Below are 18,486 nucleotides of genomic sequence, written 5' to 3'. Positions count from 1 at the left end.
CCATTTACATTTCACGTAATCCTTTTTCAAAGATTTATTATTTTTATTTAGACATTTACCTCTAAAGCAGTTAAAAATGCTCCAGTATCTATCAAAAAATATCAGCACTTTAATAGAGAGAATGTCTCCAGTCCCTTTGGACAGGATTTTCCTAACTGGAAGAAATAGCACATTTAGTTCCTACCTAACTTTGAATTGTACCTTAAGCACAGTCTCTAACACATGTGTAAAGATTATCTTTCTTTGATGCCAGTCCCTTTAGGTTGTGGTGGACTATAACAAACGACACCTGTAGCCTACAATAATGGCCTTTAACACGTGAATTCAAAGTCTCTGATATGTTATCTTTACAGAGAGCATACACATCATAAGTGGCAGGTAAGCAGGGCTCTTCCTTCTCCTTTCCATGCTGGTACAAACATCCAGGTGTAACACTCCAGCTCTTCTTACTCTAGGTAGCCTTGGTGCAAGTTAAAAGTGACTGCCAATGGTGAGTGTGCTTTGGTGGGCTCCCGGATCATCGTGCAAAGGAGTCTACAGGGAGACTTCAAGCCTCAAACTGTGCAGGAGAAGGCAAGAGACTTGCAAATGTCTCTCTGTGTCCGTCCGTCCGTCCCCCCCCCCCCAGTTCTGCTGTAATGATTAAAATAGTATCTGTGCTGAGTTGCTCAAGGCTGGAACTATGAGTTTGTGTTTGAGCAATGGTAATTACCTCTCCGTGCAGTAATGTGTGTTACTGCTTGTCTGTGAGAGTCCCACTGGGATCCTGTAGGTACACACCTTCTCTGTGAAATTTGTAAACAGCTTAGTGAAAGGTGATCCCCTTGTTTTCAACCTGACAGATAGAGGCATGTCACGTGGGGAGCTGCATGCCTTCTAAATAACTTGGCTATCAGAAACAAGGAAATTCTGAGATTAAAGCTACTTCATAAAGTCAGGCTTACTGAAATCAAAAAAATAGAACTTTACTAAAAGTATTTTCCTGTAGCATTCTTATATTGATAGGTAACCTGTTCTCTGCTGTAAGGTAATACAGAGCAATTCAAAAGACTTGGGAGTGAAGTCAGTAGGATTCTTCTCAAGTAACATATTTTGTTTAATATTGTTTCCTTACAGCTCTTTAAAAATTCTATTCAAAAAGCAGAGATAGACTTTTCAATTTCTGGTGAGATTTCCTGGAACCAGAACTGTAGTTCTCTATCCTGCTCCTGGCTGGAACAGGGAGGTCTCCTAAGGAGAGGGAGGGAGGAGTCCCTCATGACTAGCAGTGTTTTTATTTCCCTCTTCTACAACTCTTCTGAGAAGAAAGACAAGTTTATAGCTAGTTTACCGTTACATCAGAAATCAGAACATTTGGATTTTACAACTCCTTTTTCTCCAGCAGCTTAGATTTTATCTAAATCAATTAACATTTGTTCTAGATCTATAGATATAATTAAACAAGGATACTTTATTACAATATGCGACACTTTTTTTGTTGTTTCATTGATTAATACTGTGAGACTTGGAAATCCAATTCTTGGGGGTTGTTCCTATGCCTGTGTCAAGTACGTATTTTGGATAGAGCCAGGGAATTATAAATTATTGAACGTGGCTTCAGCATTTTCTGAAACTGCGGTATTTAAGAAATGCAAGTAGATGGATAAAGAATGCATGAAAGGATCTGAGGGGTTGGAATTTTCACTTCTTTGTCACTAGATTGTGTTATTAATGTAGCTATTTAAAGCTTTCACAACAGCTCTTTTATGAAAGAGGATGAGGAAATATTTTATAATGACTCAGTATTCATACCACCAAAAGGGTAATAAAATGTCAGGTGAATTGTGTGGACTAAACCTTTTACCTTCTAAAGAAAAGTGACTATCAGTCTTGATCTTCCTTCTTTTTCTTACTAAAGGGAGGAGAAGAAAGCTCTTTTGTAAGATTGATTGGGATGCAATTTCCTCAGCTGACTGAAGAGAGCAAGCTAGCATGCTCTGCCCTTTGAGGGAGTTTTTAATGTTTTAAGAGATGTTACCCTCGTTTAAGCCTCAGGAATTGTGGCTTTGTTTTTGGTGTGTCAGAAAGATGACCTATCCAGCAATTTAAGAGGATAATCTGTAGGTTAAATGGCTTTGGGTATGGATATGTCTGTAAGTCACAGAAGGGTCAGAGCATGACAGCTAATCTCCCTCTGGTGAGGGTGCCTCCCCTTGATTTCTGTCTCAGCTGAGGAGGTTCAAGTCTCTTCTATAACCTGCTGCAAAAAGCATTGAGGCTGTTCAACCAAAACAGAGGGTGGCCGTGTCCATGTGATAACAAAGCAGTGGTGTGCTAATGTGCCCCAGTCTAACCTTAATCCATTTTTCAAGGCTTATAGCTACTTGTTAAGCCAAGTGCCAATGACAAACTTCATTAAAGCTACCATTCTTCCCACACACAGTGTTTTTTGCAGCCTCACCTCCAGCACTCTTGCCTGAAGACCATTATTTGCTTTTATTGCAGCTATAAATCTGTACAAGGTAAAAGGAAGATTTCACCTCTGTACAAGGTTTTGCAATCTTTACACCTTCAGACAAAAGCAAATAGATTAGCACAGTAAAACCAAAAGAGAAAGCTGTCCCTGTGCAGCCTTTCGTGTCCTGACTTGTGACCATGAAAATGTTAATATACATGAGCCTGGCAAAACTAAAAGCATTTGTTCTCTTTAAAAATTATACGTGCCATGATGCCATATACTGAAACATACAGTTATAGTCTTTCTAATTACTGAAACATAGCTGAATATTCAAACATTTTAGCTTGGTTTCTGCAGCTGCTTCTTGACTCGCCAGTCTCAGCCAGATTCCAGAGGCTTTGCACACATACTTAATCCCATCAGACAAAGGCAGCACTGCACACAGAGCAGCAAGACAAAGTGCTCAAACATACAGAGTGCAATGCTGTGTCTTGCATCCACTGTGAAATTCCAAACACTGTGAAATACACATCCTGCTGCTGTCCTGATCACGAGGGGAAAAAAAATTGCATTTTTTCTAGGTTTTGCTGGTCTAATTCCGCTCCAGCTCTGCTTCTACCGGTGAATACTATTCCAATGGCTATTTTGTCATACAAAAGTGTGTGCGTGTTCCATCCCTCATCGATTTTTTACAGCCTGTATGGAACTGGGAAAGACGCATAAAGAGCTTCATCAGTTTCTTCCATGCTACAACAGGGTCCTGCCCAAAGGCATTGTGAGACAAGAACCCATATGGTTACAGAATATGTAGTGTGCTGTAAACCAGCATGAGAAGAGCATGAAAGTGACTTTACAGATTGTGGTATGATTATAAGTAATAACTCCTTCCCAAGTCAATCAGTTAGACACTAATACTGTCACTCAGGTGATTATTACAATATTGTAGGAAAGACAAGAGAGGTTTGTTAGCTAAGGCTGCCTGTAGTTCTTTTTCAGCTGACTTTCTTTATCCACCACCCCCAGCCTGCAGATCATAGATTTTCCAAGCCACAGGAAACACGTATTTACTAACTTATCAATAGTCTTTTATTTCTTGAATTTGTCCAGTCTCTCCTTAAACACCATGTGCAGTTTCAGCATCTGAAACAACCTACTGTAATAGCAGAGCTTAACTAGACACTGTGTTAAGAGCTAGTGCTTTTGTTTGTTTTCATCAGCTACTTTCTCACTCTAAGTCTTCCCTTCAGAAAAGGAAAGAACACATTTCACCTTTTCTAAGCCATTTGTGTGTGTATGGATCTGTATTGTCCTCCTCCAGGCTGAACTGTCCTAACCTACATAGTTATTCCTTGTACAGAAGCTCTTCCATGCTCTCGATCTTCATTTTCATCTCGCTAAACCTTTTCTAAATCAAGTTCATCCTTTTCTGTAATGGGACAATATCAATGGAAAGGTGTGCTGGATGCAAGAGAACCAGGGCTTATACAATGGCATAAAGCTTTGTGTCACACTCTCCGTTCTTTCCTAACACTTGAATTGCTTAGTTTGCTTGGTTTTAGTGCTATTGAGCTTTGTACTGGCATTTTTATTAATCTATTGTTTATAACTCCAGGATTTTGTGTTTAAGTGGTAGTAGATTATTCCTAATGCATCATTTCATGTGTGAGGTAGGATTATGTGCTATATACATCAGTTTATGTACACTGGATTTCATCTCCAATTTGAATATGCTGTCATGGTGTTTCATAAGATCTTCAGCAATTCTTCACAATCAATACATGTCTTTACTACCTTGAATAACAGCATCTCCAGCAAACTGTCCCCTCGTTACTCATCCTTCTCTAGACTGTTTCATAATATGTTGAGCAGCATGAGTTCCTGCACAGATCACTAAGAAACTCCACTCCTCTCTGTGAAAGCTGAGTATTTTTCCTACTGTTTCCTATATTTTGATCAATGTTGTATACATGTAAGTACCTCCCTTCATATCACAAAATTTCTTAGCTTCCTTGAAGATGTCTGATAAGCAAAGCTCATTGTATGCCTTTCTGGAATAAAAGTAGGTTGTATTAAAAGGATCTCTCTTATCCACACACCTGTTGTTTCCTTCAAAGAACTCTGGCCTGTGAAACGTGACTTCCTCTTGAGATGTCATCTAGGGACATTTCTTTCCCAGCAGCCCAAGTTCATTCCTACCACTGCAGTTTTGGAGTTGAGTTTGTCTAACTTCAACCTCAGCCACCTGGCCTTTCTATGCCTTTCTCAACAAGATCAAGAATCCTTTGGAGATCTGGAAAATCAAACTCCAGAAAATTCATGGCATTTGTGAAACTGATCCTTGTTCTTCTGCTGTCTTTGCCTTACAGGAATAAAATTCTCAGTGGCAAATGGTGCAGTTCTGCAGTTTTATTCATCTGTTAATAGTCACCTATTTCAGCAGAGTCCCTTGGGACAAGATAATTAATTGTTCTTTTATACATATTGGCTGTATAGGAATCACATACATCTAAGTATATATACATATATTACAGACACATGCAAATCTCTATATATGAATAGATAGATGAATGCATATGCATGTATATTCTACATATAGAAGGAAATGTCCATAAAGACTAAAGACATTCTAACTGTGTTCTTTCATGGGCTGTGATCTTTCATGTGTTACGATTTTTCGCAAACATGAACAGGGATCCTTGTCCCATTTCTTCCTGATAGCTTCATTTTGTAGATGAAAGGGTTGTGTAATCAGCCTTTTCAGCTGCCAACTGACTTGTAGCTTATGCTGGAGTGTTCATCTATGATTACTCCTAAATCTGTCTATGAATTATTGCTTGCCAAGACAGTCTGCATGTCTGTCTCTGGTGTTGTATAAGTTGGTATTTAACTACCTGCCAGTGGGTGTTATGGTACTGTGACCAGGCAAGGCAGGTTTGCATAACAGTAACCCATCTTTCTCCCTCTTCACTACCTTCCAGTTTGCATTTTCCACAGACTTTGCCAGCAGAAGTTTTATGTCTTTGTCTAGTTCACTGATAAACAAACTGAATTGTAGCAAAAAGACACCAACCCTTTGGCTTCCCTGCTGAAAGTGGTCATGCTTTTTGGTGGCTCCCAGTGACCAATATGAATCAATGATCAGAGGTCTGTGAAAGAAGCAGTTTTTAATCTATATAGTTAATTCCTTGGTAACTCCACATTGCACAAGTTTTTAAAACCAAATACAATGGTGTATTAATTCCCTAGAAGAATTAATATTTTATCATGGTATTTTTTGTTATCCAACATATCTGCAATCCCATCATTAAAAGGACAACAGCATTCAGACCCATGCTCTAGTATTTGCCTATGCCACTACTGGCCACTAAAATGCTCTGAACGGGAAGGTTATACATACCTCCTTCTCCATTTAGGACCTCATTCTCTATTTAGCTTTCAGCAGGAAGTGCTGCTGGCCAAATCCTCCTTTCTGCTGCAATTCCTAATTACGAAAGGAAATACCTTTAGGTAAGGAATGTGCTGAGAATGTTTGGCTGGAGAAATCACTGCTCTCAGGGGAGAGGCAGAAGTTGTGTGTTAGCTTGGTAAAGTCACACACGAAGAGGAGCTCATCACCCTGGGGGCTGTCCTGCCTGGCACACCTCTCACCTGACAGCTCTTCTCTCCCTGGGCAAATGTCTGTGTCAGACCAACCTTGCTGAGCCACAGGCCCGGAGCCCCAGCTAGACTGAAATGGGGCTCCTGGGCCATGGGCAGGGTGGACAGGTCCCACCCGAGTCTGGACAGGCAGCCAGAGGCTGGCAGCGGGGCAGAATCATCACACTGTCATGCAGCTTGCAGCTCTGCTTCTATGAAATTAGACCCATGTACTTGGAGGATACAGAAGGTGGAAGACAGCTGTGGTGGGCCACAACCTAGCTGATATTATGTCCCCAACATTCTGCTTCAGCAATATTTAAAGGTTCCTGAAATGAGCATAAATGTTCAGCAATGTTGATGTGCCAAAAGTCAGCACAAAACAGTGAGCAATGCTGATAAGGTAGAAGAAGATAGTCAAGGAACAAAATTTGTAAGGGGAGCACAACTTCTTGAGATATGCAAGGTTCAGAATGAGCCAGTGATACCCGCTGCCTTGTGGGGAGGGGCAGCCAGCCCCCAGCCCCTGTTACACTAGTGGCAAACAGTCAAACATAAGCCAGCCCAGGTAATTTTCTGTCAGCAGAAAGAAGGTAATGCATTGAATGAGTCTGGGGCTTGCTTGCCTTTCAAGAAAAGCCAGGAATGCCATTATCCATGTGCAGCAGTTTTGTTGAAAGGGGACGCAGGGCTCTGGAGTTCTCTGAAACTGTGGACATGGGTGGGATGAGCACGAGCAGCAGCAGGAACCCACCACAGGCACAGTGTCTGACCAGTGATGAACTTTTCCACAGAACAGGCCTCCACACATGTCTGGAGAAGAAAGTCCCGGCCTTCCCTGTGCTCACAGGTGCCAGGCAGCTGTACAGGGAGCAGATCTGCGAAGGGAGGAGCTCACTGACTGGACTGTATCAGCCAGGGCCTGACCACCCACAGTGGCACCACAGACCTCTCTGGGAGGTCTCTGCATTTTTAGAGCAGCTCAGACACAGATATGTGCTGTATTTTGGGATTATCTAAGTGTGGCAGAGATAATGCACTGGAATATGCTTTTCAGAGCCTGCCCCAGTGGCCTCCCTGGGTTCCTCCAGTCCTGTTCACTCACCAGGAATTTTCCTCTTCTGCAGAAGCACTCACACTCCCACCACAGCCCCAAAGTGCAGCTCCTTGGGGACTGTGAAATTCCTTGTGGAGTAGCAGAGGGCTCTGCTTGGAGCGGTTTCCAACTGTCCAGGACAGGCCCTGACGTGGAGGAGCACCTCCTCTATCCCCTGGTGGAGCCACCACACTGCCCTGCCATCCCCCGAGCTCCTGTGGCCTCTGGACAGCAGTGTGCAGCTCTGGGACCAGAGAGGCCACCGTGGTATTGGCGTTGCCAGAGCAAACTACAGCTGATGCTGGTGTAAAATTCAACGTAGTGAGTTACATCCAAACCATGCCTGGATCAGAGAAGCACAATGTCGTGAAGAGTGTGGGGAGGCCAACAAACTGAGCAGTGATGAAGAGGACACTCCCCTCAAATTCCCAGCATACCACAGAATGACAAAAAGGATGTGTTATGTGAGGCATTTTCCCCTTTCAAGTTCCTCCTGCTCATTAGGTGTGAGCAGGGAAGGGAAGTCATCTGGCATGCACTCATGGAGTGTCCCTCCATGCTGAGCCATCCCAGCGGGATGCGTTTTTGTTTCAAAGATGAACTCCAGGTCAACCAGGCTGTACGCTGGGGGACAGCACAGTCATCCATACCATGGCACCCTGCAGACAGCACTGTGGATGCTGAATCCCTCTGCGTACATCTAAAATAGCCAAAGGAATGGGTGCTGCCACAGGAGTCCTGCACAGGCCAGGATTTATTTTACCAGTGACCTTTCAGCTTCCAAGCTGGTGACCAGCGTGAGCAAGGAGCAGCCCCTGAAGTGACTCTGCTCCCACCTCCAGCGATGGCAAAAATGCATCAAGTCTTCAGGCAGTGTCAGGCTGCTGGCCAACACTATTACACCCAGCGGGTGTATTCATAGGGATTATTTCCTTCAGGGAGCTGCCTGCCATCCCAGAACAGGGTGTGGGTTTCTCTGGCTTGTTGGTGCAGGCCTGGGACAGAGTACCCCCGGCTGTTAGGTAGGTGTCGGCAAAGCTGGTGGCCCACATGATATGTGCCTTGCACACTGACACTTCTTCTGCATAAGGTCCTCTTAACAGGATTGGTGTTAGCTTTGTGCTGGTTAGGACAGGAAAGTAGGCAACAGCAGAAATGAAAAATTATTTCAAAAGTAGAAGAATCCAGGATTCTGTGATGCCTTCCTCTGCCACTTGAATAATAAACCAGCAGACCACACTGTTTGTAACTAGAGTCTTCCCTGTATTTTTAGCAACTGATCTATGAGATCATTTTGCTATTTTGAGTTGTTTGTGACTTGGGACTTTTCTGCTGGGAACATGCTGAGTGGGGAGGAGAGCATACCCTGAGCTTCCAGTGAGGGTCCGAAGAGTACCCAAAAAAACTGGACTCGTTTTCTGAGCTGTTTACATCTCCAGAGCATCAGCAAGCCAGAACACAAACAATAGCTTTGGAAATGCCCTCAAGGTTGCTTCTCCAAGACACAGGATAATAAGCACAAACCCAGGGAAAGTCCAGACAGTCTTCATTAAACTGAACTGATCAATCCCTCACACAGGCAGAGTCTGTTTGTCCATCTGGATGCCATCTCTTGTGCCCTGTTCGCAAGCAAGCAGCTTCTTGCTTAAAGCAAGGAATGCAGTTCCCACATATGCTGTCATTTGGTGATGCATGGGTTTCAGTGTGAAGTGTCCCATGTGCTATCTATTTTACATGAATTCGAGTGTTAACAAAATGTTTGATGCAGCACCACACACTCCTGCCTGCTGCTTTAGGCACAGCCTTGGCTGCTTGCTCTGGTGGCTTCTGAAATGCAGAGCCCTCCACCTGGGCTCCAGCCACCAGCAAGTGCCAGACCTCCCAGCCTCAACAATTCAGTATTTTCAAAGCTTCAGGATCCCCAGCTCAGCTACCAAAGTTTTAAGCTACCTAATTACTTTTTTTTTCTACGGTATTTCAGATATATAAAGTGCTTATAGAAGTGCCAAAGTGGAATTTTACTACCGTGAATGTTTATCTGTTTTTATTTCCTATTCAGTTAGAGGAGAGTAGAAGAAAATAAGAACTTTCTTTCTCCAAGAAAACAAACTGACCTTTTGACTGTTATGAAAGCCTTTATACAATAACTTCAGCAAAGAGAGCTGAAATTTCTCCTGTGAAGCATATTTTTCCTTTAAAAATGCCAGTTTGTTAAAACCAGAACTGTTGGCAGAAAGGTTTGGTTTCAATAAATCTACCCATTTGATGCATAGTTTGGAGACGACTTCTGAAATGCTGAGTTTGTCAGCAAAACTTTTCAAATATTAAGTTTATCTACAGTTTGAGTTAAAAAATAGAATGAGTCAAAGAAATAAATAGAACTGAAGTAAAAAATGTTTGCATTATTTAGAACAAAGATGTTTAAACTGACCTAAGCAAAAAGATGTTGTGATCAACAGTTCATAAGTTTTGTAATTTCAATTTTTGGGGAGCAGGAAAGTCCACCCCCAAGGAAGAGCTTTGTAACCAGCCCCAGGAGGAAAATGGGGCCTGTGGGGCTGTGGCTGCACACCTGTGGTCTCTAATAAGCTGCTAAAAGTTACAGCATTACTTTCTGATACACTGATGCAAAAAATAAAAGAAATAGGGCAGCCCCTTCTGCCTCATTTCCCCTGCCCCTGCAGCCACAAGGTGGGACACAACCACTGGAAAGTTTGCCTGAGCCTGAGCACAGGGAGGACGGCTGAGATGTTGGCTTGTCCTTGTTTGTCCCCGTGTCACTGATCTCCTGCTATTTGACAGTTTTGTTTTAATTAGTTTCTTCCAAATAGCGCAGCTTCAAAGCAACAGAGGAAGCATTTCTGGCTCTCTCCCTTTTTACCAAAGGAGTCTAATGAAAAACAAACAAACAAACAGACAAAACAAAACAAAATTTTACACTAAAGGCATGTCCTGCTTCTCTAAAATAGCTAGAAGACTGAGTACTGTTTTGCTGCTGATTTTTATCCCAAAAAGGATGTATTCGTGGCTGAAACTAGCGTGAGGCATCTTTAGAGCAAGATAAAGGTCCAGTCAAAACCCCATCCTCTGCTAAAGATAGTCTTCTCCAGGAAATATGGTGGGTAGCGGAAACCGAAGGAAATAATTAAAGATAGGTAAGTAAACTGCCTTTCCGTTTTTTGTTTGGTTGTTTTTTTTTCCCCTACTTCCCACACCAGAGAAAGATTTGAGAAAGAGCACACAAAGCCAATTACGTTCACTCTAATTTTGGAAAAAAAAAAAAAAAAAAAAAAAAAAAAAAAAAATAGTTTTTTTTTATTAGTGAAAAAAAAAAAAAAAAAAAAAAAAAAAAAAAAAAAAAGTCTTCATCCTGCAATGACACCCTCCGGATCCTGCACTGGCAAGGTGCTAAATGCACTTCCCAGCTGGGTGAAATTATGCTGCGTTTGGCCGTACCCCCCCATGGCACACCAAAGGCATGAAACAAAGGCTGCTTGCAGATACCTTTTATTGTGGCTGAGGGCCAAAAAAGTCAATGCTAATGACTTATATTTGCACAGTGTGTTTCATAACCCACCGGGGTTGCAGCAGAGCAGGTTGTGTGCAGCTGTGCCCTTCTTATTCAAATTCCTAACAAATTAACGAGCAGGTTTGTGGTTGTTAGAGGAGACACCAAGTGCCCTATCTTTCCCCCTTGTTGCTTGATAACACATCCTGCTGCAATTCTTCCTGAGAGCTGCTGCCATTGATTTTTATCCTCCAGGGGCTGAAATGACATTTTAATACCAGTCAGTGTAAAATCAGTGCAAGCCTGCCTTTGCTTAGGTCCCCAGCTGGAGCAAGAGATGTATTTATTTGAAACCAAGAAGGACAAAACCATACCCTCTCGCAGATGATCATTTCCAAACTGCTCTCCCTGACAGCTGTACATGAGGAACCTTCATCTGGAATTAATGTCTTCTCTTCAAAAAAATCATCCATCATTTATGTTTTGATTTATTTTTTGCCCACTTGCAGCTTAGCCAGACACTTTCCTGAATAGCCAGGAATAAATTTGTATCATGGTTGTCTTTAAAGTTCACAGCACTGAGTCTGATTAAAAATATCCAAGAATCGAGCATATCAGGCTTAAACATATCTAATAAATATAATAAATAGAGCGATACGGAGACTTTTTGGCATCTGAAACAGGTAACTCAAGTGTCATAAAAAATCCCAGCCATAAAGAAAGTCCCTGGAGTTCTTGCAGTAAATCCAGTCTGAACCCCGGAGGCTTGATCTCATCCTGCAGGAGCCACAGAACTCCCAAGACAGTCGAACTGCTATAAAAATACCTCCACAACTCCAGACCTAACCCAGCAGCTTTGGGACTGATCTGCTTTAGTTTTCTCAGCTTGGAGTTGCTCAGCTGTGACAGGTACCGTGTCTCACACCTGGCTTTGCCTTTCCATTGGAAGCCTCCTGAGCAGTGGTTATGCCCCTTTTCTGCTTGTTTTTGCTGTTGTTGTTTTGTTTTGTGAGCTTTCTGTTGTTTTGTAACCCATAAAAGTCATCCATTCTCCAGATGATACGGTGAAGATGAGGACCACGCGGTGGGTAAGGAATTGGCTGGATGATCGCACTCAAAGGGTTGTGGTCAAAGGTTCGATGTCCAGGTGGAGACCAGTGACAGGTGGCATTCCTCAGGGGTCGGTACTGGGACCAGCACTGTTTAATGCTGACACTCTGGAGGGAAGGAATGTCATCCAGAGGGACCTGGACAGGCCTGAGAAGTGGGCCTGTGTGAACCTCATGAGGTTCCATAATGCCAAGTGCAAGGTCCTGCAGCTGGGCTGGGGCAACCCCAAGCACAAACCCAGGCTGGGTGGAGAATGGATTGAGAGCAGCTCTGAGGAGAAGGTGCTGGGGGTGTTGGTGGATGAGAAGCTCAACATGAGCCAGCAATGTGTGCTTGCAACCCAGAAAGTCAACCGTGTCCTGGGCTGCATCAACAGCAGTGCTGCCAGCAGGGTGAGGGAGGTGACTGAGCCCCTCTGTTCTTGTGAGACCCCACCTGGAGCCCTGAGTTCAGCTCTGGGGCCCCCAGCACAAGAAGGACATGGATGTATTGGAACAATTGATGAGGATGACCAGAGGGCTGGAGCACCTTTGCTTTGAAGACAGGCTGAGGGAGCTGGGGTTGTTCAGCCTGGAGAACAGAAGGCTCTGGTGAGACCTTACAGCTGCCTTCCAGTGCCTAAAGGGGGCCTGCAGGAAAGCTGGGGAGGGACTCTTTCTCGGGGTGTAGTTATAGGACAAGGGGAAATGGTTTTAAACTAAAAAAAGGGGAGATTTAGATTAGATATTCAGAAGAAATTATTTATTGTGAGGGTGGTGATGCCCTGGCCCAGGCTGCCCAGAGAAGCTGTGGCTGCCCCATCCCTGGAGGTGTTCAAGGCCAGGCTGGATGGGCCTTTGGGCAACCTGGCCTGGTGGGAGGTGTCCCTGCCCATGGCAGGAGGGTGGAATGAGATGATCTTTAAGGTCCCTTCCAACCCAAACCATTCTATGATTATATGTACTTTCTTCAAGGTAAAGTGGTCTGAAGAGCCCCTGCAAAGTCAGGCTGAGTGAGGTTTGCCACAAAAATGGCAGGAGCTCAGGGGAGAACATGCTGAAATCACAGCGTGAGGACCTTTGAAGGATCTAGTGGCAAACCAGGCTGTTTCTGATACATGCAATAGGACTGGGCTGTTTTGAAATCATTTCATTTTGAAGAATGCATTTCCCATATGAAATACCTGCCTTATAGCAAACTGTCGTGGGCTTGCTGCTCACGCCCATATTGCTAAATAAAAGGGGCAGGGGCTGGCTGCCTCGCCTCGAGGCGCTGGCTCTGGCCCCTGTTCAGGGGCTCGTGTGTGGTGGAGGCTGCAATGCAACACCCATTGCCACGGGCATCACAGGCTGGCGTTTCAGGCCGCTGCATGTATTAAAATAGACAGAGCCTTTCTCCTCCCCTTCTCTCTTTTTATTGCCTTTGGCCCCAAATATTTCAAACAAATGCTTTGTGAAAACAAGTACATTTAGGCATAAGTATTTGGCCCACATATAGCTATGAAAATTATAATGAACCTTGCCTGATTTCGCATCAGAATCAGAAATTAGATAGAAAGCTACATAGGAACCCCACAGATAGGATCTAGAGATACATTTTGCCCTGAGCCAGGGTTGACATCTCCTGGAGCAAACGACTGGGTTTGTCCTTCTCAGAGGACAACATGATACAAAAATTTCCCCATCAGTGCCATCCTGCGCTGCCTTCTGCAGCAAACCCTCAAGGCAGTGATGGGTTCATTCAGGCTGGCGCTGACTCCCAGAGGCTGGCATCTGCTGGAGTAATCCCATGCACACAACAGCACGTCTATGTCTTTCGACACATAGGTGACAACCAAATGCCTTCACGACTGGGTTGAGCAGTATGTTGGAGCTAGGTCACTTGTCTGACATGGTACTGCGGGGTGGGATCATGCACTGTGGAAGAAGCTGGTGTCTTGGACAGCACGATCTCAGTGCTGGTAGCTCCAGCCTCAGTTACACGAAGGGCCACGTCATTCTGTGAGCACGTCCCACATCCCAGTTTGGCCCAAGCAGGTTCCTCGACTGACTCCTCACTCCCATTCTGCAGGCATTTGAGGAAGGCAGGGCAGGAGAGGTGTCTCCCTCCTGCTGTGTTCCCCAGCACTGGGTACCCCATCTCCAGCTGACGGCTGGCTGGTGGGGACACTGCCACCACTACCTCACCGTGGGGTTTCCATGTGTGTGGACACAGAAATGCCTGCACAGCAGGCACACAGTGCAGCCTCCACATTGCACAAGTCACCGCATCATTCATCCCTGCTGCTAGCATGACCGCTGGGCTCTAACCGATCTCATTTATTTTTGATGAAAGTAGGTGGACTTTAAAGCCCTGGTGGGGTGACTCTGGGCAGGGGAAGTCTGATACCTGTCTCGGTCTAGCTGGGAAACTCCAGAAAGCTGCAGCTGAGATGAATTTGAAAGCAGTTAGTCAGAGCTGGGGAGGGACACACCAGGACAGATCTGAGGGTCGTGGCATGCTCCTGGAAAACAAACCAACATGATGGCCACTGCCCACAAGACCAATGAGGACATTGCTCCGTAGAGTAGGACAAACAGCAGGTGAGGCTGGGAGGGAACCAAGGAAAGGAGAGGGAGATGCCATGCAAGTAGACAGGCATGAATAGATTGCTTTTCAAGGAAAGAACTACTTTTTAAGCAAGAATAGGAAACTCTAGAAGAGGTGGGGATCCTGCTGATGCTTCATGCTTTGCTTCCATGAACAAGACAAGGAGGGAACTGCACTGTCCTGGCCCCAGGGCGTGAGGCAGGGGTGCCCAAGCATGATTCCCACATCAGCCCAGCCTTAGTGCAGGAGCTGCACTTGCTGGAGCCCTGGTAAATTTACAGCCTTCAATCTAGAAATAATATTTTTTAAAAAACAAACAAACAAAAACAAAAACAAAAACCACTGTTTTGCTTAGTCCACATTGATTTTAAATTACGCATGATTTGAGTTGGTACAGCTTCTCAATGGGGAGCCCTGCATAAGAGATCACAAAATCACCAAATGGTTGGGGCTGGAAGGCTGAAGCTGAGCTCCTGCTCCAACCAGGGTCTAAGGAGATCAGGGCAGGGTGCTCAGTGTGCTGTCCTCTTGGGCCTTAAAACCTCCGGGGTGGCTGTGCCCAACTCCAGTCTCATATAGATCCCCATACATCAGATACAGGTCCCTTTGAGTCATTAGATGCACGTTGCTGCAGTCTCCTGTATGTCATTTCACAGAACCCCCAGCTCTTTGGTGCAGGTCTCCGTTTCTGCACATTCTAAAGAAGGTGAACTGACCTGAGCCTGCTCATATGCCAGCCAGACTGAAATGTTTGCAGGTGAAACAGAGACTCAGGTTAATGATGGCTACTGGAAAAGTTACTAGGGCAAAACATGGCATCTTGGAAACGAAACTGCTGTGGGTGCACACGAGGCTATGGAGCTGTTCTGATGGGGAGCATTGATTTTCCTCTGCAGTCAGTTGCTGCCACACAACTCACAAATACTCCCTGCTCCAACTTTGTTCAAAAGTTCAAATTTGCCTGTGGTGCTGGGAATATAAAACAATAAATATAAAACAATAGTTCTTTTTGACTTTTCTCAGCAACACAGTGAGAACAAATTCCAAGGAAAAAAAAGAAACAAGGTTGGTCCCTTTTGCTGATAGGCTGAGCAGAGAGCACAGCATCTTCTCAGAGGAAGCCACAGAGGCTGCAGAAAACCATAGCAGAGCCAGGAAATCCTAAGGTCTCCCTCATGAAGTGACCTGAGAAGGTCTTTTGGTCACTGAAGACTGTTATCCTCTTCCCCAAGGCAGCACAGGAGTTAAGAGTACAAGCAGCTGCCACTGAGTGACAGGACAATAAATCTCTGTCTCAAGGGCAATGGGAATGAAAGTGTCACAAGTATTATTGGAAAATCCCTCTCGTTTCTTACTGTGTTCAACCAAACAGAATTAAATCACTATTTTTTCCCTTCTCAGAGCTGTGCATCTTGTAGATAAAGGAAGACAAATGTATAACTGTCCACCTCTGGCAGGTTGATGTTCTGTGCACAGGGGCTGTAGAAAATCACCTTTCAGGGAAGGTGACAGCTTGTCCTTACAGGAATCAGGCCCTATTTTGGTTAACTTGCTTTTTTCTTTTAACTAGGGAAGATCCAATAGCAACATTGCTGTCATAGCAGCAGCACAAGGAAATAAGTGATTTCCTGTCTGAGCATGTTCCTCCACTCTGCGTTTTATTTTTGTGCTAAACCACAGCCATGCATATCACCCCACCCTGCACTGGACGCTTTACCCCATTCCGTGGCATGGGGAAAACATCATAGAGGCAAAATATGCCCCAAAGTGCTCACTCTATACTTGCTCCAAATGCCTTCCCCAGAAATGCACTGCCATGGCAGAGTCTTCTGGGGCCTTGGAGTAGCTGAGGGCCCATTTTGCAACATATGCCCCTTCATTTTGGAGTGGTCCATGAAAATGGGGCCAAGAAATCCAACCTTTGGAATGATCTTCACCCAGAAATTGCTCCAGAATCTAATGAAACCCTCTATCTGGCTGTGCAAATCATGGAGAAAAACAAAACAAAACAAAACACCAGCAATCCTTCTTCTTGCTTTTTCTTTCCTTAATAATAATAATAACAACAACAACAAAACAAAAGAACTAACAGATCCCAAGAGAAGTAGGATCTGCTTGGGTATGGTGCTGCCGATGTCCATGGCTATTGGCAAGGGTGTTTAAGGGTCTTACCATAATACAGAAATACAGAAAACATGCTGCTGGCTGACTGCACATCCCACAGTCGTCACCTGCTCCCTTGCAAGCTTTTGCACAAGCTCTGGCTCCGAGCAATGTGCCCTTGCACCGGCTGGAGCAGGAAGTGGCAGCTGGGTGCAATGTGACCGCTTCTGCCCAGCACAGCTCTCATAGCAACAAAGTCATTATTGGCCTCGCCGCAGCGTGGGGCAGCTCTGGGGGCTCTGCTCCCTCAAATCCTGGCTCCCTGGGGACACCTGTGCAATCTTCTGCACTGTCAGAGTGCCAGAGATGAGTCCCAGGCTGAGGATTGATTTTCTTAACAGAGTAGTCGAAATAAAGAACAATTTATTTACACACAGTTGAAATATTCTGCTGGATCCAAAATACTATGGTTTGTGTCTGTTTAGCTTTTATTCTATTCTCATTATCAAATTAGAAAAGTTTCAGAATAAAGCCTGCCTTCAAAATGAAAAATGACAACATTTTAATTGAAAATGTGTAAAAATTAAACCTTTTTATTTCTATACATGTATGTAACACACATGTAATGCACTAACCAAAACTTTTCATATCTCGTTCCCTCTCTTGTATATATCGTGCCATTACCTTTGTCCAAAAGTTACTTTCTGAATTAGAAACAACTTTTTGGTCAACACGAGAGAGGTTTGAGGGTAATAAGACATCTATCAGAAAATAAAAATAAAAATTATATATACATAAGGAGGCCCAAATCCCAAGCCTTTTTCTAGTTCTGAGATTTTGCATCTACTGACTTTTGCAACCACCAGCATAGCTGTTGGCTCGTCTAAATGCACTCTGAGTGAAATTCACTCCAGTGTTGAGGTCACCATGAAAATCAGCCTAGCCAAGTTGTAGAGGTCCTACTTGAGAGGTACGTGATCCATAGGCTTGTGATGGTTCATCGTGCAGGGCTGAATGTGACCTTTAGATCCCTCCTTTGGCTCATCCGCCACCTTGTACATTATCTTTGGGACATTAATCATGGCAGGATGAGCTCTCCAGGGAAATGCTGCAGTGTTGCCAACATGCTGATTGCTGGTCCCACGGCACACAATGTACTTCTTAAGTCCCCAGCTTCTGTAGTCATATGATTAAGTGAGGATCACAGCTTTCACAATAAAAAGTAAGTTTCTAGCCATTGAGACTGCAGAGAAAAGCTGGAGAATGTCACCTCCTAAAGGTAAAGGATCAGAAGACAAATGGAAAGGAATCTCAGCTGTATTAAGAGCCTGATTTTTAAGTCAACTGCATGGCTTGAAAGCTGCATGGTTTTGAGGGCTAACTACTGATTATTCCATACTTTTAATATGAAATATTATCATGAAATTCTTGAAGAGACAAAAAATTGCTCCTTGCTTTCTCCTCCTTCTCTCCCTGCCCTTCTTCCTTCTTTTCTATGGCTCTAGCCTGTTGCTCACTCTCCTTGATGCTTCTCAGTCTGGAGATACCATTGGAGGAGGATGCTCTTAGCAGTCAGACAGAGTGTGAGTGCTGGGAATTTTCCAGGGTTACAAAATGTTTTCCTTGCATCTGCCAAAGCTAACGGCAGCCGTCGCTGAACACGTGCCACTGGAAAATCACAAGCAGGCTGGCTGCCAACTATGCAGAGCTCTTTGGACGGAGGCATGTCAGGGTCTTGTGAGTGAAAGGACGCTGCCGTTCCTGAGTTGGCTGGGTAGTGCCGCAGGCTGGCTGCAGGCACATGACAGCCCACGGCTGCATTTCCAGCCAGCAGGGCTGGGGCTGAGCCAGGTGCTGCCTGCAGATCCCTGCTGCCAGCCCTTGGGCTCTGCGCTGAAGCGAGCCTGGTGTGATGATGGCCCACCTGCTGTCAGATGAACATGCTCAGTTGTTAATGGTGGGCTCTACGTGGAAGCAAAGTGGTCAGCCTGGGACAAACAAAATGGCAGCTAACGGCTTGCTGAGATT

The sequence above is a fragment of the Oxyura jamaicensis genome, chromosome 1, assembly GCF_011077185.1.
Source record: "Oxyura jamaicensis isolate SHBP4307 breed ruddy duck chromosome 1, BPBGC_Ojam_1.0, whole genome shotgun sequence".
Classification (NCBI taxonomy): domain Eukaryota; kingdom Metazoa; phylum Chordata; class Aves; order Anseriformes; family Anatidae; genus Oxyura; species Oxyura jamaicensis.
Note: the sequence above shows the minus strand (reverse complement) of the source record.